Source organism: Carcharodon carcharias, chromosome 6, assembly GCF_017639515.1.
Source record: "Carcharodon carcharias isolate sCarCar2 chromosome 6, sCarCar2.pri, whole genome shotgun sequence".
Classification (NCBI taxonomy): Eukaryota; Metazoa; Chordata; class Chondrichthyes; order Lamniformes; family Lamnidae; genus Carcharodon; species Carcharodon carcharias.
This window is the reverse complement of record NC_054472.1, coordinates 156193763-156218388: the sequence shown is the minus strand read 5'-3', so window position 1 is coordinate 156218388 and position 24626 is coordinate 156193763. Positions and strand designations below refer to the sequence as shown.

At 40.4% G+C, this 24626-nt stretch overlaps 1 long non-coding RNA gene across 1 annotated transcript in view; it reads left to right on the top strand.

The window, feature by feature from the left end:
• LOC121278718 overlaps positions 1–20735 on the top strand; it is a 57297-nt gene extending 36562 nt beyond the window's left edge. The window contains exon 2 of the long non-coding RNA XR_005943266.1: positions 20406–20735. This is a non-coding gene — a long non-coding RNA (uncharacterized LOC121278718). The remainder of the gene's footprint in view (positions 1–20405) is intronic.
• Positions 20736–24626: the final 3891 nt, after the last annotated feature.

The window sequence follows — 24626 nt, the reverse complement described above, 5'->3', positions numbered from 1 at the left end:
ATTTTCAGCTCATGAAGTGTCTCCATTTCAGCTATCCTTCCCTCCAGAACTACTGTGGTGTGATGAAAGCTCACCAATCTGGAACATTAACTCTGTTTCTCTCTCCACAGACACTGCCTGAGTATTACCAGCATTTTCTGTTTTTATTTCTGATTTCCGGCATATTTTGCATTTGGACTTGAGTGATGTTCCCGATTTTAATCGGGTCCCAATATGGACTGAGCTGGGAGCCAGCATCAAGCCATCTGATCCAAGGAAAGTCTGTTGGGTGCCAGTTGATGAACTGTTTATATTGTATCCTCAGCATCTCTTGGCAGGATAAGTTCACCAACTCAGAGGTCCTGGAATCTGCAAACTCCATTAGCATTCATTCAATGCTAAGCCAATGATGTCTGTGCTAGCTCAGCAACTTCATCAATGGATGACAGCCATATACTTAAAGACCTTATGTACAGTGAACTGGCCACTGGATCATGACCTCCTGAGCATCCATACCTCCAATAGAGGACACCTACAAGCATGATATGAAGATGGTGGATACTGACACTGAGAATTGGAGTCGTTGACAGTTGTAACCTCTGGAGGCAAGTAGAACTGAAAATCTCAGCTGGCTGAGACAAGGGCCCAGAGAAAAAGGAGGCAAAAAAATCGTGCACCTTCTCAACCCACTGTCTTCCTCTGCAGCAAATGTGGCAGAGACTATCATGTCAGAGTGGGGCGCTTGAGTCACACCATGTGAGACGTAACACAGTTGACCGTCTTGTGTTTTCTAAATAGACATTAATATTCTGAAAAGTCTCCTGCTTGTAAGAATGCAGCCAATTCCCTATCGTTCTCATCTTACCTGCTATTCTATGTAACTCTCTCTTACAAAGCAACCTATTGCATAGTATCTCGTAAAAAGCCTTCAGAATTTCAAAAGCAAATAATACTACAGACCCTAATGAGATTGGAGATTAAAATGATCTCCCACAACGGCAATTTTAGGCATTACTGCCAAATCCTCTTTTTAATTCAGAACTTTGAAACAAACATTTACATAGCACTTCTCAAAACAACCAGATATCCCAAATGTTTTACAGTCAATTAAGTACCTTTATTTTGGAATTGTGGTCACTGTTGTAATGTAAGAAGCATGGCAGTCAATTTGCGCTCAGCAAGCTCCCACAAACAACACTGTGATAACTTAATAAATAACCTGTTTTTGTGATGTTGATTGAAGGATAAATATTGGTCAGGACACTGAGCTTAAGCTTCCCTTTTTTTCGAAATGGTGCCATAATATTGCTTTTATTCATTTATGGGATGTGAGAATAGCTGGCTAGGCTAGCATTTATTGCCGATTCCTAATTGCCCTTGAGAAGCTGGTGGTGAGCTGCTGCCTTGAACCACTGCAGTCCCTCCCTGTGGTGTAGGTATGTCCACTGTGCTGTTAGGGAGGGAATTCCAGGATCTTGACCCAGCGACACTAAAGGAAAGGTAATATATTTCCAAGTCAGGATGGTGTGTGGCTTGGAGGGGACCTTCCAGTGGTGGTGTTCCAATGTATCTGCTGCCCTTGTTCTTCCAGATGGTAGTGGCTGTGGGTTTGAAAGGTGTTGCTTAAGGACCCTTGGTGAGTTTCTGCAGTGCACCTTGTAGATGGTACACACTGCTGTCACTGTTCGGTGGTGATGGAGGGAGTGAATGTTTGTTTGTGGAAGGGGTCCCAATCAAGCAGGCTGCTTTGTCCTGGATGGTGTCAACCTTTTGAGTGTTGTTGAAGCTGCACTCATCCAGGAAAGTGGAGAGTATTCCATCATACTCCTGACATGTGCATTGTAGATGATGGACAGGCTTTGGGAAGTCGAGAGCTGTTGCTCATTGCAGGACCGCTAGTCTCTGACCTGTTCTTGTAGCCACAGTATTTATGTGGCTAGTCCAGTTCCATTTCTGGCCAATGGTAATCCACCAGGACGTTGTTAGGGGATTAAATGATGGTAATGCCATTGAATGTCAAGGGGCGATTGTTGGATTGTCTCTAGTTGGAGATGGTCGTTGCCTGGCACTTGTGTGGCTTGAATGGTACTTGCCACTTGTCAGCCCAAGCCAAGATATTGCCCAGGCCTTGCTGAATTTGGACATGGACTGCTTCAGTATCTGAGCAGTCACGAATGGTGCTGAACATTGTGCAGTCATCAGCGAAGATCCCCATTTCTGACCTTTATGATGGAAGGAAGATCATTGATGAAGCAGCTGAAGATGGTTGGGCCTGGGACACTACCCTGAGGAACTCCTGCAGTGATGTCCTGGAGCTGAGATGATTGACCTCCAACAACCACAACCATCTTCCTTTGTGCTAGGTATGACTCCAACCAGCGGAGAGTTTTCCCCCTGATTCCCATTGAATCTAGTTTTGCTTGGGCTCCTTGATGCCGTACTTGATCAAATTGATGTCAAGGACAGTCGCTCTCACCTCACCTCTGGAGTTCGGCTCTTTTGTCCATGTTTGAACTTAAGGTTGTAATGAGGTCAGAAGCTGAGTAACCCTGGCGGAACCCAAACCGACCACAAGTATGACTGTCAGGCTGTTGCTTGACTAGCATGTGAGACAGCTCTCCCAATTTTGGTAGAAGCCCCCAGATGTTGGTATTTAAGAGTCAACCGCATTACTGTGGATCTGGAGTCGCATGTAGGCCGGACCAGATTTCCTTCCCTAAAGGACATCAGTGAACTAGATGGGTTTTAATGATAATCGACAATGGTTTCATGGTCATCATTGGACTTTTAATTCCAGATTTTTATTCAATTCAAATTCAATTCAAATTCCAATTCAATTCAAATTCCACCATCTACCTTGGTCGGATTCAAACCTGGGTCCCCAGAGCATTACCCTGGGCCTCTGGATTACCAGTCCAGTGACAATACCACTAAAATACTGCCTCCCCCACATGTTCACTTGAGAGGGCAAGCAGGGTCTCTGTTTTAACGTCCCATTCAAAAGGTGGTACCTCTAAGTGCAGCAGTCGCTCAGTACTGCACTGGAGTGTCGGCCTATATTAAGCTCAAATTCTGGAGTGGGACTCTATAGTGAGGTTCCAGGATTACAACTTTAACTTCTAGCACCAACATTTCATAAGCCCACAAATTCGTAAAATAATGTCAGCAATGTAATTACTTTGTCTTGCAGCAATATCGCCTCCAAGGCAAAAACAAATTGGGCAAAGATTTGTATTCCTTTTCTGTATAATAAAAATGTTGAAGTTTGTAGTGTTGCAAAGAAAAGCTGCATTCATTGAGCTTGTCAAATTTGTTAGCCAAATAGTGTAGCAAAATCTTTGCAGCTTTTCTCATTTATCTTAATACTTTTGCTCCATTGAGTGCACCTGTTTTAATGACCACCCATCCAGAAACTTGTCCTCCTATTTAGTTGCATTTTTTAAAATCGAGTTTTAGTACAGCATGTCTAGGTAGCATTGCCTTCAGCAGATGTAATCTAGAACTCTGGCTCCAGTTTTAACCCCAGTTCTCTAGTGATGCACTGCAGCACCTCCCCAAGGCTTCTTTGATAGCACCCTCCAAATCTGCAACTTCCACCATTTAGAAAGGCAAGGGTAGCAGATGCATGGTAACACCATCCCTTCCAAATCACACACCACCCGGACTTGGAAAAATATTGCAATTCTTCATAGTTAATCATAATTCTGTTATCCCCTATCTAACAGCACTGAGGGAAGTACCTTCACCCTGGACTGCAGCAAAGATAGGAACAGGAGTAGGTATTTAGCCCCTTGAGACTGTTCAGCATTCAGTCAGATCAAGATTTATCTGCGACCTAACTCCATATCTGTCTTTGCCCCGTATCCCTTAATACTTCTGGTTAACAAAAATATGCCCATAAGACCATGGGATGTAGGAACAGAAGCAGGCCATTTGGTCCATCCAGTCTGCTCCTCCATTCAGTGAGAGCAAGGCTGATCTGATAATCCACAGCTCCACCTTCCTGCCTTTTCTCCATAACCCTTGATTCCCTTACTGATTTAAAAATCTCTCCATCTCCACCTTGAATATACTTAATGACCCATCTTCTACAGCCCTCTGCGGTAAAGAATTACACAGATTAACTACCCCTTTGAGAGAAGAAATTCCTTCCCATCTCTGTATTAAATGGGGGCCCCCTTACTCTGAGATTACGCCCTCTGGTCCTAGACTCTCCCACAGGAGGAAAAAACACCTCTACCCTGTCAAGCCCCCTAAGAATCTTATGTTTCAATAAGGTCACCTCGCATTCTTCTAAACTCCGACGAGTACAGGCCCAACCTACTCAACCTCTCCTCATAAGAAAATCCCTCCATGCCTTGAATCAACCTTGTGAACCTTCTCTAGGCTGCCTCCATTGCCAGTATATCTTTCCTTAGATAAGGGGACCTAAACTATACTAGGTGTGGTCTAACTAATACCTTGTGTAGTTTTAGCAAAACTTCCCTATTGTTATACTCCATTCCATTTGCCTTCCCTATTACCTGCTGAACTTGTATATGAGCTTTTTGGGATTCATGCACGAGGTCTCCCAAATCCCTCTGTGCTGCAACCTTCTGTAGTCTGTCTTCATTTAAATAATATTCAACTCCTCTATTCTTCCTGCGAAAGTGTATAACCTCACATTTTCCCACATTATATTACATCTGCCAATTTTTTGCCTACTCTTTAACCTGTCTATATCCCTCCGTAGACCCTTGTGTCATCCTTACCACTTGCCTTCCCACCTATTTTTGTATCATCTGCAAATTTGGTGATAGTACACTCACTTCCCTCATCCAAGTCATTAATATATATTGTAAATAATTGGGGCCCCAGCACTAATCCCTGTGGCACTCTGCTAGTTACAGGTTACCATCCTGAAAATGCCCCCCTTATCCCAACTCTGTCTTCTATTAGTTAGCCAATCCTCTACCCATGCTAACATACTGCCCCCAACACCATGGGCTCTTATTAAGTAGCCTTACGTGGGGTACCTTATGAATGCCCTTTGGAAATCCAAATATATCTACTGGTTCCCCTTTATCTACCCTGCTTGTTACCACCTCACAGAATTCTAATAAATGTGTCAGACATGATTTCCCTTTTATGAAGCCATGCTGACTCTGCTTGATTAGATTATGTAATTCTAAATGCACTGCTATTATATCTATAGAATCATAGAAAAGGTACAGCACAGGAGGAGGCTATTTGGCCCATGTTGTGCATGCCAGCCCAAGGACACCCAAGTGCCCTTTCTAATCCCACCTTCCTGCACCCGGCCCATAGCGCTGCAGCTTACAGCACTTTAGGTGCAGATCCAGGTACTTTTTAAAAGAGTTTAAAGTTTCTGCCTCTGCCACCAACTTGGGCAGCGAATTCCAGACACCCACTACTCTCTGTATAAAAAAAAAAGTTCTTCCTCATGTCCCCCTTACACCTTCTGCCACTTATCTTGAATCTATGTCCCCTGGTTCTAGAATTCTCCATCCTTTGTAATAGACTCCAAAATTTTCCCGATGACAGATGTTAAGCTAACTGGCCTAAAGTTACCTGCTTTTTGTCTCCCACCCATTTTGAGTAAGGGTGTTACATTGGCAGTTTCCAATCCTCTGGGACTTTCCCAGAATCAAAGGATTCTTGGAAGGTTACTACCAGCGCATCCACTGTCACTGTAGTTACTTCCTTTCCACCTCAGGTTTAAAATTAACTTTGATCTACTAACAATTGCTGTTTGGGGAAGAGAGTTTCAAACTTCCAACGCTCTGTGCTTTTCTTAATTTCACCCCTGAAAGGTTTGGCTTTAATTTTTAGATTATTCCCCTCGACCTAGACTCCCCAATCAGTGGAAGTAGTTTCTCTCTATCTACTGTATTTGTTACTCTTAATATCTTGAAAACTTGGTTCAAATTATCCCTTAACCTTCTAAACTCCAGGGAATACAATCCTGGTTTGTGTAATTTCTCCATGTAATTTAACACTTGGGGTCCAGGTTTCATTCTTGTAAGTCTGCTGCATTCTTCCCAAGATGTGGTGCACATAATTGCGCACAGTTCTCTAGGTGTGGTCGACTGAGGACTTTTATAACTGTAGCATGACTTCTCCCCCCACCCCCATCTTCAACATCTCAAATGAATAAATATAAAAAATCCATGTAAAACTTGCTGGAAGTTAATTTTTTAAACTAACATTTTTGTTTTGTATGAGCTATTTGGTACAGCAGACGAAATTTTAATTGAAAGGGAACTGGACAATATAATACCAGTTACTAACTAGATAAAATAGTCAAAATCTGCATTGAAAGCAGTGGCCTGTTCAATATTGTGAAAGGCAAGTATTTAATAATTACATAGAAGAAGCAATTGGAGCATCAAAACTAAGATAACCAACCAAAACAAGGAGCAAAAATTAGGAAAAATGAGCCCTGTAAGAGTGCTGGAAGCAGTTCAACAGAAACTTTGAAAAGGGAAATACTTGAAAAGGAAAATAATGCAAGGTTATAAGGAAAGTTCTGGGGAATTAAACCACTTGGATAGCTTTTTTGCAGAACATACTTTGGATCAGGAGTAGGCCCTTTGAGCCTACTTTGCCATTCAGTAAGATCATGGCATATCTGGTTGTGCCTCAACTCCATTTTCTTGCCTGCTCCCATAACCCTCAACTCCCTTGTGCATCAAAAATCTATCTAACTCAGCCATTAGTAAATACAGTGACCCAGACTCCACTGCTTTCTCAGGAAGAGAATTCCACATACTGACGACCCTCTGAGATAAAAGTATTCTCTTCATCTCCATCTTAGAAGCGAGACCTCTTATTCTTAATACGGCATAGGCATGATGGACTGAATAACCCTCCATCTTTGCTGTACTATTCTATGACCATTGGACCTACAGGAATGAAGTTTACAGCTTTAGGAAAGCGAGCAGAGACTTTTTGGAACTGTAGACATGTACTTGTCTATAAAAGTATGATATGCAGGACAATGAAAGTCTTTAAAACATGATTTAAAAAAAAAATCCTGTCTTGCAGGAGATCCTTTGTAGATTTTGCAATTCTGAATAGTTAAAGATTATAAAACATTTTCTTTCCCTTTTTTCCCTCAACTCCTAAAGGCTCTGACTCCAGCTAAGATTCAATTCTGGAATGTGCAAAAATACTCTGGCTCTTCCATCAATAAATAATTAATTCTTATGCTTATGCTTGGACAATTCTCAGGTGGAAGGCATCAGAGCCAGGCCCAATCCTGTCCTTACCTAGTCATTGCTCTCATACACACATATGATACAGCACAGGAGGCCATTCGGACCACCATGCCTTGCTGGCTCTTTGGCAAGCTAGTCAATTAATCTTGCTACTCTGCGCTTTCCCCAGAAGCCTGTATTTTTCTTTTTGAAGTGTTTATTCAATTTCATTCAAGCTACAGTACTATTGAATCTGTTTCTCCCACCCTATCAGACAGTTCATTCTAAATCCTGACCACATGTTGTATTTCAGAAAAAAACGTTTTTTTTTTCCTCATGTCATCTCTGGATTTTTGTCAGTTATTTAAATCTATGTCCTCTGATCATGGATTCTTCAGCCATTGGAAACGGTTTCTTTTTATTTCCACCCCAAACTCTTCATGGTTTTAAACACCTTTGTCAAATCTCCCCTTAGCCTCCTCTGCTCTAAGGAAAAGAACCCCAGCTTCACTAGTCTGTCCACTTTAACTGTGATCCCTCGCACCTGGAAACATTTGGCTAAATTCCTTCTGTACCTTCTACAGAACTCTCCGATCCTTCCTAAAATGTGTCCGAAATTGGACACTTTTTCTAAAAGAAATTTTGAGATTTATAGTGCTGATGCTTCCAGATCTTATAGTATACTGGCATGAGCAATTTGTAGTGATGAATTGAGATAGTGATTAAAGGCCAGGGAACTAGATAATCACAAATAACTGCAGGAAAATATTTCACTTCCTGATTCATTTAATTGTTGTAAGCTGATTTCTTTCCCCTCCCAAACTGCTGTCTGTTTTATTGAGTTGGTGACTGGTGTTTTTTTCCCTGCTGGTTTATTGTATGCCCTCAAGATGTCTTGATTGTTCAAAAGATCTGGAAAATAAATGATTTGCAGTGTCCTATAATTTCTAGACACTCTGTAGAGAGCAGAGAGGGTTTTTTTTTCAAATATAAAAATATAGTCAAGTGACTTCCTCGTAGCACAAAACTAATCCAATTATTCAGTTTCGGGAAAGAGGGAAGATGACTTCATTTTTTATATTTCCGTGATCATATCTAAGTTTGTAAGTCTGAAGCATGGCTGCAGAGTGAAAATATATTTATTTTTCCTCTGAAGAAAGTATGTGGAAAAGCCAATCAAAATATCTTAATTCTGTTTTAAAGGGGAGCTTATTTTTTTTTTAATGCTATGTAAAGATTGAAAATTGGAGGACGGATGTTTGTGATATGTTAAGTAGTGGTGTTTGGCGATGCCAAGCTATTTTTAAAACTGGAAAGTAATATGACGCAAGGATGGTCAGAAAGTAAGGAGCTGCACAGTTGAGTTTCTCCTATAAATTGTCTAATTTCTTACACTCAACTCGATTTTTTAGTTTTCTGATAAAATTAAATACATAGGTTGCAAGTGGTCTTTTGGAGCTGCGGACATGAATCACCTTTTCTCATTTTGGAACTGGTGTTTGGATGGTAGTCTTGTATGACTGATGACTACTACCCTATAGGATTGGTTGATATATGATTGAGTAAAATCTTTCGTAGATTTTAGGATGACTGCATTTCAAAGGACAGTGCTTATCTATATAACAAAAATAGACAATGCTGGAAATACTCAGCAATCCTGTCAGCATCTGTGGACAGAGAAACAGTTAGTTATCAATATGCTCGGCAAAATTGTAACTATGTTGATAACCAATGATTAAAGAGTGATTTTGCTATTGCTAAAGGACATGGGCACATTCCACCTTCATTAGCATGAAACATTCAACCAGCAGAAGTGGTGGGAAGAAGGAGAGAAAAACATAGCAATAATGGAGGCTGTGGGTGTGATTTAGAGCAGAATTAAAATGTACAGATTGTCAAAGAGAAAATTAAAACCTGGAGAGGGATACAGAATGAATGACACTTTTGAGTGGGAAGATTGGGGTAGAGAAATTTTTAAAAAGGCATAAGTTATTTTAAATTGGGGTCAGCACACTGGGTGAATATTTTTTACTGAAATTCAAGAAAGTCTTTGGTTAAGCCATGTTATCCTAACGGCTAAAAGTTTTGGTTTTGTTCTTCAGTTGACCTGGATTCAGTTTTTGCCTTTTCTTATCATCTCAGCACAATACAGCAGAATCAAAACTCTTACAATTGCTACTGTTGTGTGTATAACAAAATTGACCCATCACAACCATCCTCTGAAAAATGTTGACCTTTCCAGAGAACTTTGAATAAATGCTAAGTAATGAGCATAGCATTCTGCCATGTGTGAGTGGTAGTTAACATGAAAAGTTTTAACTGATTGCATATCCAGGTAAATTTGTCTGGCTAACTGGTTTTATTTTTGAATCTGAGATGATGCTGAATTAAGTAGTAGTAGTATTAGAGTATTAAGATTGGGCGAGTAGATTGATATAAGACGTAGGAACAGAAGTAGGCCATTCGGCCCATCCAGTCTGTTCCATTTAGTGAGAGCATGGCTGACCTGATGATCTTCAACTCTACTTTTCTGCATAACTCTTGATTCCCTTACTAATTAAAAATATATGTCTCTCTGCCTGGAATATACTTAACGACCCAGCCTCCGACAGCCATCTGCGGGAAAGAATTCCACAGATTCAATATCCTCTGAGATAAGAAATTCTTCCTCATCTCTGTCTTAAATGGGTGACTCCTCACTCTGAGGTTTATGCCCTCTGGGCCTAGATTCTCTCACAAGGCAAAACAACCCCATAGCATCTACCCTGTCAAGCCCCCTGGGAATCTTATATGTTTCAATAAGGTCATCTCTCATTCTTCTAAACTCCAATGAGTACAGGCCCAACCTAGTCAACTGCTCCACCAGGGATCAACCTAGTGAACCTTCTCGGGACTGCCTCCAATGCCAGCATATCTTTCCTCAGATAAGGGAACCAATACTTCACAGTATTCTAGGTGTGGTCTAACTAGTGTCTTGTATAGTTATAGCAAGACTTCCCTATTTTTATACTCCATTCCTTTGAAATAAAGGCCAGCATTCCATTTGCCTTCCCTATTGCCTGCTGAACTTGTATGTTAGCTTTTTGGGATTCATGCACGAAGATCCCAAATCCCTTTGCTGTAGCTTTCTGCTGTCTTTCTCCATGTAAATAATCAGCTTCTCTATTCCTCTATATAAAGGTCCTTTGTTACCACAATGAACTTAGACAGCTGGGCCTTTGCCTCTAGAAGAGTGCAGAATTGATGTAATTGAGGGCTTTAGAATGATGAAAGGATTATGTTTGCCCCATGGAGATAGGCAATTTGAGTTAGATATGTTGAGGAGGTCATGGAAACATGGTTAAGTTTTTAAGTTATATAAAGATACATCTAGGTTAGAGATACTTCTCACTGAGGAGTTGACCAGTGCAACAAGTCAGTTGCTGCAATGAGTATGGTTTCACTGTAGGCATTCAAGAGGGAGCGGGATGAGTTTTTAGTTGTGATTGCCATCACTAAGTATAGAAAGGAGGTGAGATATTGGAGGATGTGTATCCCCAGTTACTGATGCCCTTGTTTAATTGCCTTAGGGGATCTGAGAGGAATTTGCCAGAGGCTTACCCTCACCCCACAATTTTTCCAATCCCAGGCATTTATATAGCTAGTCAGGGATGGAACAGGAACGGTGACAGATGGGGATCATGGTGTATGAGAGGGCGAATATTTCTAGCAACTGATTTCTTTTTTCATTGGATTTAAGGGCTTCGTTTTTTTGCCAACTGGAAGACTAGACTTGAAAATTGATGTGGCCTCTGAAACCAGGTTGCAGCTATCAAAGGGGAATACTCAGCCATAGTACTAAAAATGTTAATTGGCTCTGAGTAGATAAACCAGTGAGAAAAGAGAAGTCTGTATTTAAGACCTTAAATTTGATACAAGCCGGATGTTTTTTAAATATTTCATACTTGCAGGTCAGATTGCTGAACTACCCAAGAATAGTTATCTAAGAATGTAATTAGGATTTTCTGGCCTGACCTGTTAAGACCTGAGAAATGTGCGCTGCAGGAGTGGCGAGAATGCTTTGTCTGTTTACATTGAAATCAATTCCATGTAGTTTCCTTGCTAATTATGACTTCCTGTACAAGAGAAGAAAATTCAATTTTAAATTCATAATTTTACTTGTTTCCTTTTCCTCCTTCTTTAACCTCATTAGATATTTGAATTTGTAGTTAGAATTATAGTCCTTTGATGTACTTAAACAAATAAAGACCAAACAATTTTATATTGAGTTCAATTCCTATCCAGAATATTGTGCTACAGAAGAAAAGGTTTAGACTTAATTATTGGCATGAATTGTCAGGACCCTTGTGCATTCTCTTATTATATGCTACATCATTAAGAGATGTTGCTCTTTGATGTTTACAAACTAGGAGTCACTGGCCATTGTTAAATTTTTATAAATATGTGGGTGGTAAGTGAAGTCATTTAAGATTTTTTTTTAAGAGTCAGAGGTCTACAGCACAGAAAAAGGCCCTTTGGCCCATCGAGTCTGCGCCGGTCAAACAAGTACCTAACTATTCTAATCCCATTTTCCAGCACTAGGCCTTGTATGCCATGGCACCACAAGTGCACAATAGAGTCAGAGGAATTTTTAAAATTAGATATTGCAAAAGAAATGTTCACTTAAGATTTGGTTGCAAATACATTTTTATTGCATATTACACATTCCAGTACTTTTGATTTTGACAATCTATTGTGCTTTATTTTTTTTCTCTGAAATGGTAACAATGCCGCCTGCTGCTGGTATCTACTCAACAATATGAAAATATTAAAACAAAACCATAAATGCTGGAAAAAGCAGGTCAGGCAGTATCTGTGGAGAGGTAGAGTTAACATTTCGGATCGATGATGACCCTTTATCAGGACTGAGGAAAGATAGAAAACAGGATACATCTAACTTAGCCAATTACTACTTAACAAGGAGTCATCAATTGTGTCATCAAGCTACATTTACTCACCATTGTACACTGACTCTGCCAGAACCACTTGCTTCCAGTCCCGATCAGCCTTGAGACAGAAATGAATGCAAGTTAAATGCTAAAGGAGAGGTGAGAGTGCTGCTCAACATCAAGGCAGTATTTGACCAAATGTGGCACTGAGGAGGCAAAATTAGTAATTGTACAGCTGAATATTTTCCACAATTCAAACAGATAACAGCATGAAGGTTGCATAAATTGTTCAGCTTTACTGAAATACGTGTGACATTATCTTTTGATGTTGGATCTCCTGTGAAAATACAATTGTGGTCTGTTGCTGTAAACATCCCCGACTGGAAGCTGTAAAATAGTTTCTCCAGCTTTCAGTCAGATGTTTGCGACCACCGGCTACATCCAAACAGATTCTTCAAAGTGGTGAGAGTTGCTCGATATTCTTCTTTAATGTATAACTCAGCTTGACTTAATTGACGCCTCCAGGATAACTGCCTTAAAAGTACTTCAAGTTGTATCCACATTTCTCTGCCTAGAATTTTTTAAAAGTTTTAAATTTTTGACTGACACCTGGAAGCTTTGTGGCCCAATAAATGAGAGTTAATTATTTGGGATGTTGTAATTTGTCACCCCTAAAATGGGGGAGGGGCAAAATCAGCCTGGGTCCCTGATTCTGGTAAAAGCAAAGGACTGCGGATGCTGGAAATCCAAAACAAAAACAGAAACACAAATACCTGGAAAAACTCAGCAGGTCTGGTAGCATCGGTAGAGAAGAGCACAGTTGACGTTTCGAATCCTCATGACCCTTCAACAGATTCTGGTGACCATCTGCTGAGTGATCAACTATGATGGCCCTTGTGGTCAAGTAACTTACTGCCATTCAGATCTTGCTAATGTTGCAAGTATGGGCAATGAGTCCCAAGAATCCAAGTGTTATCTAGCCTTTGGTGCACTTTTCTTCTACTTCAGTCAGATGGATTTCAGCGATTGATCACGTTTGTTACTCCCCTCCTGTGCAGTTTTCAATGGTGGCTCATTTGATGCGAGTTTTTGATGAAGACTGGTTACAATTTTCGTTACTGTTGAGTAAGATAGCACTGTGTCTCTCTAGATTTTGCATTCAGTTGTTTGTTGTTCCATTGCATCATGTCAGACAAGGTGTTCGGTTCTGGGCCAAGCTCCAACAGTTTTAAATTTAAACTCAGCTCTCAGCTGAATGGCGCATCCCTTAAATTTGGCCTTTCCATGTGTTGTGTATGATTTGTTTAACATGAGTATTTTTTAAAGCCTGTTTTAATGGAGGAGTGCCTGAGAAACAGAACTACATTGCAGTTTCTGAAACAATCCTTCTGACTCTAATATGTAGATACAACTTCTTCCAACGTCTCTGATTTGGTATTAGTTTTCAGCTCATAATGCTGATTATGGTGCAAGACTTTGATAGGTAGATGACTTGTATGTAATGGCTTATTCAAAGAAGGTGAGGATGGGGAACTTAAGGGAGAGGGGAGAGAAGGAAAAAACCAGTTTCTTTGATCAATAATGCCACCTATTATCAGAATTGGAAAGGGAAAATATAATTGAGTCAATTTGGTTAGAAAAACAGAAGCAACTAAATAGTGGAAGAAGATAGAGGAACAAATTACAGAATGTTACAAGAATTAAGTAGTGATAATGGGAAATCTCGATTATCCTGATATATAGCCTTCAATAGCAACAAAGTAAAAGACAAAAAAGGAGGAATTCCTGAGATATTTAACAGAGAACTTCCTTAATCATTGTGTTCCCAGTTCAGTGAAGATGGAAGCAGTGCTGTATATAGTTCAAGGAGTGAAATGGAGTATATAGAACATGTTTCAATGGAAGAGCATTTGAAGAACAGTGATCGTATCAGGTTTAGAATAGTTATTGAAAAGGACAAAGTACAATCGAGCTTAAAAATATTTAACTTGAGGAGGGCTAACTTCAGTGAATTGAAAAGGGATCTGGCTCAGGCGTAAGGGAATCAAAAATTGATAGACAAAACAGTAATTGAACAGTAAGAGGGTTTTTAAGTGTAGATGATTTGAGTACAAAGTAGATGCATTCCCACATAAGCAGATGAAAGTGTATCCAAGCCCAAAGCTTTCTGGAAGACTAACAATATAGAATGCAAAATGAGACAGAAAAGGGAATTTATGACAATTTTAAAGTTCATAATACAGCAAGAACCAAGCTGAATATAGAAAGTACAGAGGAGAATAAAAAATGAGAGCAATTATGACAATAGATTAATGGATAACCTATAATGGAATGCAGTCCCTTTTCTAAACACAAGTAGTCAAAGGAAGAGATTAGAACTCAAAAAAAGAGATGTTCATATATAGGCAGAGGATAACTTTAAAATGAGCCCTTTGCATCTGTCTTCAATAGAGAAAGGATGCTGCCAATGCAGTGTGAAAGGAGGGGTGAAATTGGTAATGATGAGAATAAAGAGGTGATTACTTAAAAGATTAACACTCTTCAAAGTAGAAGAGCCATCTGGTCCTAATGGGATCATCTTTGGTTACTGAGGGAAGTAAAGGTGGAAATTGTGAAGGTTCTAGCTACAATCTTACAATCCTCCTTTAGATATGGGAACGATTCCAGAGGACTGGAAGAATTTTTTAATACTCATTTACGGGATGTGGCTAGGCCAGCATTTATTGCCCATCCCTAATTGCCCTTGAGAAGGCGGTGGTGAGCTGCTGCATTAAACCACTGCAGCCCCTGTAAATGTTATACCCCTGTTTTTTTTTTAAAAAGGGGGAGGGGGATAAACCTAGCAACTACTGGCCAAACAGCTGTTAGTAATGGAGAAACTTGACAATAATTCAGAAAAATTAATTGGCATTTAGAAAAGTATGGGCTAACAGATGAAAGCCAGCCAGGGTTGTTAAAGGTAAATCATATTTGACTGACTTGAGTTCTTTGAAGTATCTGAGGAGAATGATGAGAGGAATGCAGCTGATGTTGTGTATATGGACCTTCACAAGGCATTTGATGGATCACCTCGTTAGCAAAATTGAAGCCATGGGATTAAAGAGACAAATTTAGATACAAAGTGAGCCAAGGGACAGAAAGCAGGGAATATTGGTGAACCATGGTTGTCCAGTCCAGAGAAATGTACAGTGGTGTTCCCCAGGGTTTGGTATCAGGACCATTGCTTGGGACTTGTGTACACAGAGCATAAATTCAAAGTTTGCAGAAAATATAAAATTGGTAAGTTGGTAAACCTTGAGGGTAGTAGCAGGCTTCAGGAAAACTAGACTAATGAAATGGGAAGTTTTTCGAAATTAAATTTATCAGGGAAGTGTGAAGTGAGGCGCTTTGGTAGGAAGAATGAGACACAATATGAACTAAATGGTACAGTTTTAAAGGAGGTACAGGAACAGGGTTACCAGGGTGGGTGTATGCACACAAACCCTCAAAGGTGACAGGTCAAATTGGTAAACTGCTTGAAAAAAGTATATGGACCATGGACTTTAATAATAGAGCCCAAAAACAAAGGTTATGCTGAACCTTTATGAAACACTGGTTAGGCCTCAAATAAGGTATCGCATTTAATTCTGGGCATCACACTTCAGGAATGATAGCAAGACCTTAGAGAATGCAGAAAAAATTTACTAGAATTGTGCCAGCTCTCAGGGATGTCAGTTATGTAGAGAGACTAGAGAAGCTTGGGTTGCTCTCTCTTAGACCAGGAAAAGTGAAGGGGAGATTTGATAGAGGTGTTCAAATAATTTTGATGGAGTAAATGAGGAGAAACTGTTTCCAGGGACAGAGGGTTGGTAACCAAAGGACTCAAATTGAAAGCGATTGGCAAAAAAAAGGCAACACAAGGGAACTTTTTAAATAACAACATGATCTAGACTGCAGGCACTGTCTGAAAGGGTGGTAGAAGCAGATTTAAGAGTAATTTTCAAAACAGAATTGCATTAATACTTGGAGGAAAAATACAGTGCTGTGGGGAAAGAGGAGAGTGATTTGGAATTAATTGGATAGCTCTAACAAAGAGTCATGAAAACATGATGGGTGAAATAGCCTCCTGTGCTATATCATTCTGTGATTGGTGGTTTTTTTTTTTAAATATCAGCTTGGTTGTGGGGATTGGTAGCTGATGGAGAAGCTGGTGCTATCTGAAGATAAACACGAAGTCATTCTGCACATTGAGTTTGCCCGCGCTACATCTTCATATGTAATTATCTCCTTAATCCCATTCTTTTTGCCTTTTCTCTATATCCTATATTCTTTTCAAGTTACATATTTCTTTTCCCAAATAGTGTTGCAGTCTCTTACTCTAATTATTTGTGATGTCATTGATGGGTACTGTAGCATGATAACATCACAGGACTAGTAATTCAAAGGCCTGGACTAATAATACATAAAATGTACACATTGCCCCGAAGGGAACCTTTAGACTGTACCAAAATCAAATCTCAGCCAGTCTGGCAGTATCTGTGGAGAGGGGAACAGAATTAAGGAGCGGAATTTATACCCACTCCTGGGGGCAGTGTGGAGGGCTCTGTGATCGGGCAGAAAGGTGTGGGGTGGAGAAGCCCTTGCCTTTCTGCTTCCTCCAATTTAGTCCAGGGCAGGAAGGCTCAAGGCCGGCCTTTCTGCTTGGAGGCTAGAGCGGGCAGGGGATGGGCATGCAGGCCCACCACCAGGAAAATCCTGGCAGGTAGGCCTGAGGCCTGGTAGGAGGCTGGGATCCTTCTTTGTTGGACACACTGCCCAACAGAGACATCCAATGGTAGGAACAGAGAGACCCAAAGTAAGGTCCCTCTCTCCCCTTTAAATTACCCCTCTCTCTTGCCCCTTCCCTGAGCCTCCCTGTCTGGCCCTGGAAACCTGTCCCACTCACTTGTTTCCTGGGGTTCCATCAACAATCCCTGTTGCACGGCTGGCACTGGAGGGCTGCCGGGCTTTGATTGGCCAGCAGCTCTCAAGAGGCAAGACATTCAACCCGATTCATGGTTTCCAGAGGGTAATTCCCCGCTTGGGGGCTGGAATGCCCAACCGCAGACATATAGGCACCTGACTGGGCTACAGCAGGGTTGTCACTGGTTTTCCATATGGTGGATGGCCCCACTGCCACAAACATTAAATTCCACCTAACGTTCTCAGGTTTCTGAACTTCTTGTCAAAAGTTATGGTCATCGACCTGAAATGTTAACTCTGTTCTTCTCTCCACAGATGTGGTCAGATCTACTGAGTATTTCCAGCATTTTCTGTTTTTATTTCAGATTTCCAGGATAATGACAATTAGCTTTTGCTTTAGACTGTATCATTGGCACATGTAGATCAGCTTAGCTTTAAAATCCTGAGAGTTCATGTTAGTTTATTAAGAAAACTAATCGCTTCTAGTCACAGAAGATATTTGAATGATAATGTTCGGGTTCCTGTACATTTCAGTGCCAACTAGAGCTTGACCGTGTGCAACTGAGCTCCAGGCACTGTAAACATCCTACACTCAGCTGTAATACGTAAGAGGCTGAGAGAAGGTTGTTTACTCTAACTGGCTTGGAACAGCAGCTTTTTAAAATGAAGAATGCCTTTTGGAGCAGGTTTGTAATAGTTGGCATGCTTTTCAATTCATACAGACCTGGATACGTTAAGGGAAGAATTTGGAAAATATTGAACTCCAAAAGAAAAATCTAATTCTATTTTTTATATGTGAGTTGATGGCAATAATTTGGGATCAGAAAAGTACATTACCGTTGAGATGGTGGTGGGCTGAGAAAATATTTTACTTGAAGAAGTCCTTTCTTGCTCTCACTCTTTCCTTCCCATCATTTAAAATATAATTCATTTCAGCTGAGGGGTATTGTTTTGGAATCAAAATTTGTTTTATCATTATTCTGTATATGAAGAGTGCTACGCTATGTAAAATCTGCTAGATTTTAATCACAATTTCAAAACCAGCTCAGCTGTAATGAATTAACAGGAGACTAAGATGCTGAGTTCTTCTAGCGTTTTCTGTTTTTAACTAAGGTGCTTTGTTACCTGAACAGGAAATTCCTGGAAAATAGCAGGATTCAATTTCTTGTATCATGCTTCAAAAGATGATTTGATTTGCCATATTAAAATGCTGTTATACCAATCCTGTGTGAGGCAAATATTAACTTACTTGATAAAAGCAAAAAAACTGCGGATGCTGGAAATCCAAAACAAAAATAAAAATACCTGGAAAAACTCTGCAGGTCTGGCAGCATCTGCGGAGAGGAACACAGTTAATGTTTCGAGTCCATATGACTCTTCAACAGAACTTAAGTAAAAATTATTTGCTTTTTTAACTTGGCCCCAGTGCTCATAATCTCTCAGTAGCAAATATAATAATACAGTTGAATCGTATAGTGAGATGCAGTAGCTCAATTGCTCCTGAGGTATCCAGTATGGCCTCCTTTTATGCTGAACTGACATGAACTTGGAACCTATGTGGGACCTGAAAGTAAAAACAAGCTAAAATAATTTGCATACCAGAGCGAGTCATATACTTTACTGACTTCAAAAAAATGCATTTCCTGAATGCTGAGGTTTATCTTTAATATATCAGTTATATAATTTCTAAGAAAATTGAACCTTTTATGTTCCTGTAAAAATTCCATTTGATGGCTTAGTAGGTTTATGTGGTATCTAATTTGTTACTGAGTATACAGACCAGAAGGGCTCACAGGTTTAACAATGATTTTTGCTGATTTAGCTGATCTCTGCAGAAGTAAGAGTGATAGAATTGGCCTTGGTGCCTTTGGGTTGAGTGATTGGTGGCGTTGGGGAGAAAGAAGAAATTGGTTGGATTCCAAATCCTGATTATCGACTAACTGAGGGAAATAAACTCCCTGGCTATGGGAATAAAATGGGAGAATGGGACTGATCCGGTTGCTCTATAGAGAACAAGCTTGCACTCAGTGAGTTGAATGGCTTTCTGTGTTGTAATGACTCCTGCTTGATGGTGAGAATTTCAACTTGGAAGCCCTTCACAGTCAACATCCTTCTCAGACAGGGTTCTAACATGTAAAGATCACCTAGCATTAGCTACTGAGGAGTTTCTGGCTCCTATATTCCAGCAATTATTGCCATTTTTGTGAGAGCAGAGGAAGTGGAAGCAAGGAGAAGGAAAAGCAAAAGACCAACTTGCAACAACTAGAGTTCAACTTTCACTACTTATATTTGAAACGATCTGCGCTTTTCTGAGCACAAAAGGTTTGGACTCAAGTTTCCAATTCTCCAAAACAAGAAATAAACTAGATGGACAACCACCATTTCCAGTTAAATCAAACTGTAGTGAACAGCAATATGATATTTTAAATGTAAATTTTGTGCTTAAATGTCCTGATAATAGTACTCTTTATTGATGTCATATTTTCCTGTAATGGAACAAGTTGGTTGTTTGGTAAATGCAGCACTAAGAGTCAGGAAATTGGTAAAGTTGAATTTTAGTACATATGCCAACAGTTGGGTTCTTAAAAGAATTTAAACACTAATGCGTTTAAATCCTAAACAAACAAATGACAAACAGCAGGCGATCTTCTTAAACACCCCTTCTTAAACGCCACCAATCAATGGTGCTTAAAAGCAGTTATACAGTGCTTCCAGTGAAGAGATCTTACCTTTGAGTAAATGGAAAGGATACTTCCCACACTTCTTTTGACATAGGATCCCAAACACCGTTTAGTACAGTTGTTCACAAACAGCACAACAGTCACATCAAAGACTACTGACTGTTTACCCAGATGAAGTTACCATGATGCTGTTCAGCAAATTAGCACAAAATACATTTCTAAAAAGCACACTAAGCACTTAAGATGCACCCTTGACGTGTTTATCAGCTCATAGAAGATTTCACACTGTTACAGCAATAATTATGCTTCCCAAAAGGATTGCAGTGATAATTTACTTTTGAGTCAACAGGCTTTTTTTAAATCAAACTTACAGAAGCATCTGCTAAGCAGTCATAATTGATGCCTGCGCACTTGCAGCTATCTTGCATGTTACAAAAATGTGATCAGATTAAGATTATTTTGTCAGGTTATAAAAATATATATGCAACCGAACAAATTTTCAGTTTTTAGTACACCAATTTGTTCTACTCTCTCAAATGTTAATTATCAATCATTGTGAGCTTAACCTGATCTACACTTTGAGGTGACAAACTCAGGAAATGCTTTCTTAACTGCCTAGGTAATTAATCTGGTCTTGGTCCATGCCTGAAATATTAACTTTTCTGTTCTATCTACAGATGCTGACTGATCACTGGAGTGTTTCTACCATTTTCAGATTTTACTTTCGATAATTTAGCAATTCACTGTAAAAATTTTTGAATGAGATTACTGACTGGCTTGGGCTGTCAAAATGTTCATTGGACTAATATTTGTCCACTTACAAATGTCTGACAATTGTGTGATTTGAGTATTTTACACATGCCCATTTAATTTGCCATAAATTTTCAAAGTGGAGAGTCCATAAATTTGTCTTTTTGGAGCTGGACTTGCCATGTACTGCAAGCAGCATCTTGAATGTTTATCTGTACCCTGTGTTGTCATACACTAATAAACATTTTCTGAAATGATTACACTGTTTTTCATTCAGTTGTTGACATTGCCTTTCAGAAGTTAGAGGGAGAACTTTCTTGGAGAATCTCAGTTTATGCAGAAGGGCCCCAAAATAGCACAATTTCAAAACTGATGTAAATGCTACAAAGCTGCAAATATTGATCTAGTGGTCACTGCCCAGCTGTTACACTAATGAACACTCTTTATTCTTCCATACGAAGAAAAATACTTGTAAGTTAATACATCATGCCAGTGTTGAATGTGTGGAAACCGTAGGGGACAGGAACTTTTATTTAAACTGTTAGAAAACACAACAAATTTCTAAATTTCATTCCTGGATATATCAAGAAATATGTAGATTAGTATCACTGTTCATTTTACAAATTTTCACAAGTGATGGGTCCCACACACTTGGTGCTGTGGTGTGCTTAAAATACATGATATCTAGAATAGAGTAGCATAACCTATAACAACAGAATCCATTGTATTGCTGAAAAAAGAGACGTGTTCAAGCTTTTCATCTTGCACTCAGGACACTCGCAAGAATACCACACACAAATCACACACTAATAATGTGGCATATGAATTTCAGTGGCAGTGTGTTGCTAGGTATATAGGCCATACATCCCAAAGACTGACAGATCATATCAAAAAGCATGTCCCAGCTCCTGTTTGCAACGGCAGAGTACAAACCGTACCTTACTAGCCCGTGCTTGCAAAACTCGAAACCCAGTGTCCAACATTAGATGTGATTCCGCGATTAGACAACATTTGCTAAATAATCCTCTATGTTAAGAAGTACGCTGACAACCAATTTGGTTGGTGCAGGAAAGAGGGGTTCCATTTCATGGGGCACTGGCATCAGTATTGGAACGGAAGGGATTTGTACCGTTGGGACGGTCTCCACCTGAACTGATCTGGGACAATATTCTAGCAAAAAGAGTAAATAGGGTGGTCAATAGGACTTTAAACTAGAAAATGGGCGGGCGGCGGGGGTGGGGAGGCAGGGAAAGATAAAACTCTAAGAAGTATGAGAAATGGGAAACAAAGCAGCAGGTTAGCATGTTGGGGGGTGGATTCAACTTCATTGAAAATTATGAAAAAACTGAGAAGAAAGGAGATCCCAGGAGAGGCTATTAAAGTCCCCAGAACACAAAATAGGGCAGGTGTTTGGAAAGGGCTAGGAATCAGATCACATCAGACAAAGGGACAACAACGAGAAAGGGGACGGGAATACAGGACTGAAGGTGTTGTATCTGAATGCATGCAGTATACGAAATAAAGTAAATGAGCTTGTGGCGCGGGTTGAAATTGGCAAGTATGATGTGGGCATCACAGAGACATGGCTGCAAGGGGATCAGGACTGGGAGCTAAATATCCAAGGATATGCAACCTATCGAAAAGATAGGCAGGTTGGCATAGGGGGAGGGGTTGCTTTGTTAGTAAGAAATGAAATGAAATTGATAGCAAGGAATGACATAGGGTCAGATGATGTAGAATCTGTGTGGGTAGAGTTGAGGAACTGCAAAGGTAAAAAAAACATAACGGGAGTTATGTACAGGCCTCCAAACAGTAGTCAGGATGTGGGGCACAAGATACACCAGGAGATGGAAAAGGCATGTAAGAAAGGCAAGGTTACAGTGATCATGGAGGATTTCAATATGCAGGTAGACTGGGCAAATCAGGTAGGTAGTGGATCCTAAGAAAAGGAATTTGTAGAAAGTCTCCGAGATGGCTTTTTGGAGCAGCTTGTGTTGGAGCCCACTAGGGAACAAGCAATTCTAGATTTAGTGACGTGTAATGAAGCAGATTTGATAAGGGAGCTTAAGTTGAAGGAACCCTTAGGAGGAAGTGACCATAATATGATAGAATTCACCCTGCAATTTGAGAGGAAAAAGCTGGAATCAGATGTAATGGTATTACAGTTCAAAAAGGCAACTACAGAGGCATGAGGGAGGAGCTAGCCAGAATTGACTGGGAGATGAGCCTAGCAGGAAAGACAGTGGAACAGCAATGGCAGGAGTTTCTGAGAGTAATTTGGGAGACACAGCAAAAATTCATCCCTAGGAATAAGCATATTAAACGGAGGACGAGGCAACAATGGCTGACAAGGGAAGTCAGGGACAGCATAAAAGCTAAAGAGAAAGCATACAATGCAGCAAAGAGCAATGGGAAATGAGGGGATTGGGAAGCCTACAGAGGACAACTAAAAAAGAAATAAGGAGGGAGAAGATTAAATATGAGGGTAAACTAGCCAGTAATATAAAAGAAGATTGCAAGAGTTTTTTTTTAGATATATAAAGGGTAAGAGAGAGGCAAAAGTGAACATTGGACCGCTGGAAAATTATGCTGGAGAAGTAGTAATGGGGAACAAAGAAATGGTGGAGGAACTGAATAGGTACTTTGCGTCAGTCCTCACGGTGGAAGGCACGAGTAACATCCCCAAAGTTCCAGAGAGTTGGGGGGCAGAGGTGAGTATGGTGGCCATTACCAAGGAGAAGATGCTAGGAAAACTAAAAGGTCTGAAGGTGGATAAATCACCTGGACCAGATGGATTACACCCCAGAGTTCTGAAGGAGATAGCTGAAGAGATAGTGGAGGCGTTAGTGGTGATCTTTCAGGAATCACTCGAGTCAGGGAGAGTCCCAGAGGATTGGAAAATCGCTAATGTAACCCCCCTGTTTAAGAAGGGAGTGAGGCAAAAGATGGGAAATTACAGGGTGATTAGCCTGACCTCCGTCGTTCGTAAGATTTTAGAATCCATTATTAAGGATGGGATTTCAGAATGCTTGGAAGTGCATGGTAAAATAGGGCAAAGTCAGCATGGTTTCATCAAGGGGAGGTCATACCTGACAAATCTGTTAGAATTCTTTGAGGAGGTAATGAGTAGGTTAGACAAAGGAGAGCCAACGGATGTTATCTACTTGGACTTCCAGTAGGCCTTTGACAAGGTGCCGCACAGGAGACTGCTCAGTAAGATAAGAGCCCATGGTGTTAGAGGCAAGGTACTAGCATGGATAGAAGATTGGCTGTCTGGCAGGAGGCAGAGAATGGGGATAAGGGGGTCCTTCTCAGGATGGTAGCCGGTGACTAGTGGAGTTCCACAGAGGTCAGTGTCGGGACCACAACTTTTCACTTTATACATTAATGATCTAGATGAAGGAACTGAGGGCATCCTGGCTAAGTTTGCAGATGATACAAAGATAGGTGGAGGGACAGGTAGTATTGAGGAGGCGGGGAGGCTGCAGAAGGATTTGGACAGGTTAGGAGAATGTGCAAAGAAGTGGCAGATGGAATACAATGTGGGGAAGTGTGAGGTCATGCATTTTGGTAGGAAGAATAGAGGCATAGACTATTTTCTAAATGGGGAGAGAATTCAGAAGTCTAGAGTGCAAAGGGACTTGGGAGTCTTAGTCCAGGATTCTCTTAAGGTTAACTTGCAGGTTGAGTCGGTAGTTAGGAAGGCAAATGCAATGTTGGCATTTTTTTCTTGAGGACTAAAATATAAAAACAGGGATGTGCTGCTGAGGCTTTATAAGGCTCTGGTCAGACCACATTTAGAACATTGTGAGCAATTTTGGGCCTGGTATCTCAGGAAGGATGTGCTGGCCCTGGAGAGGGTCCAGAGAAGGTTCACGAGAACGATCCCAGGAATGAAAGGCTTAACATATGAGGAATGTTTGAGAACTCTGGGTCTATACCCGATGGAGTTTAGAAGGATGAGGGGGGATCTGATTGAAACTTACAGAATACTGAAAGGCCTGGATAGAGTGGACGTGGGAAGATGTTTCCATTAGTAGGAGAGACTAGGTCCCGAGGGCACAGCCTCAGAGTAAAGGGAAGACCTTTTAGAACAGAGATGAAGAGAAACTTCTTTAGCCAGAGAGTGGTGAATCTATGGAATTCAT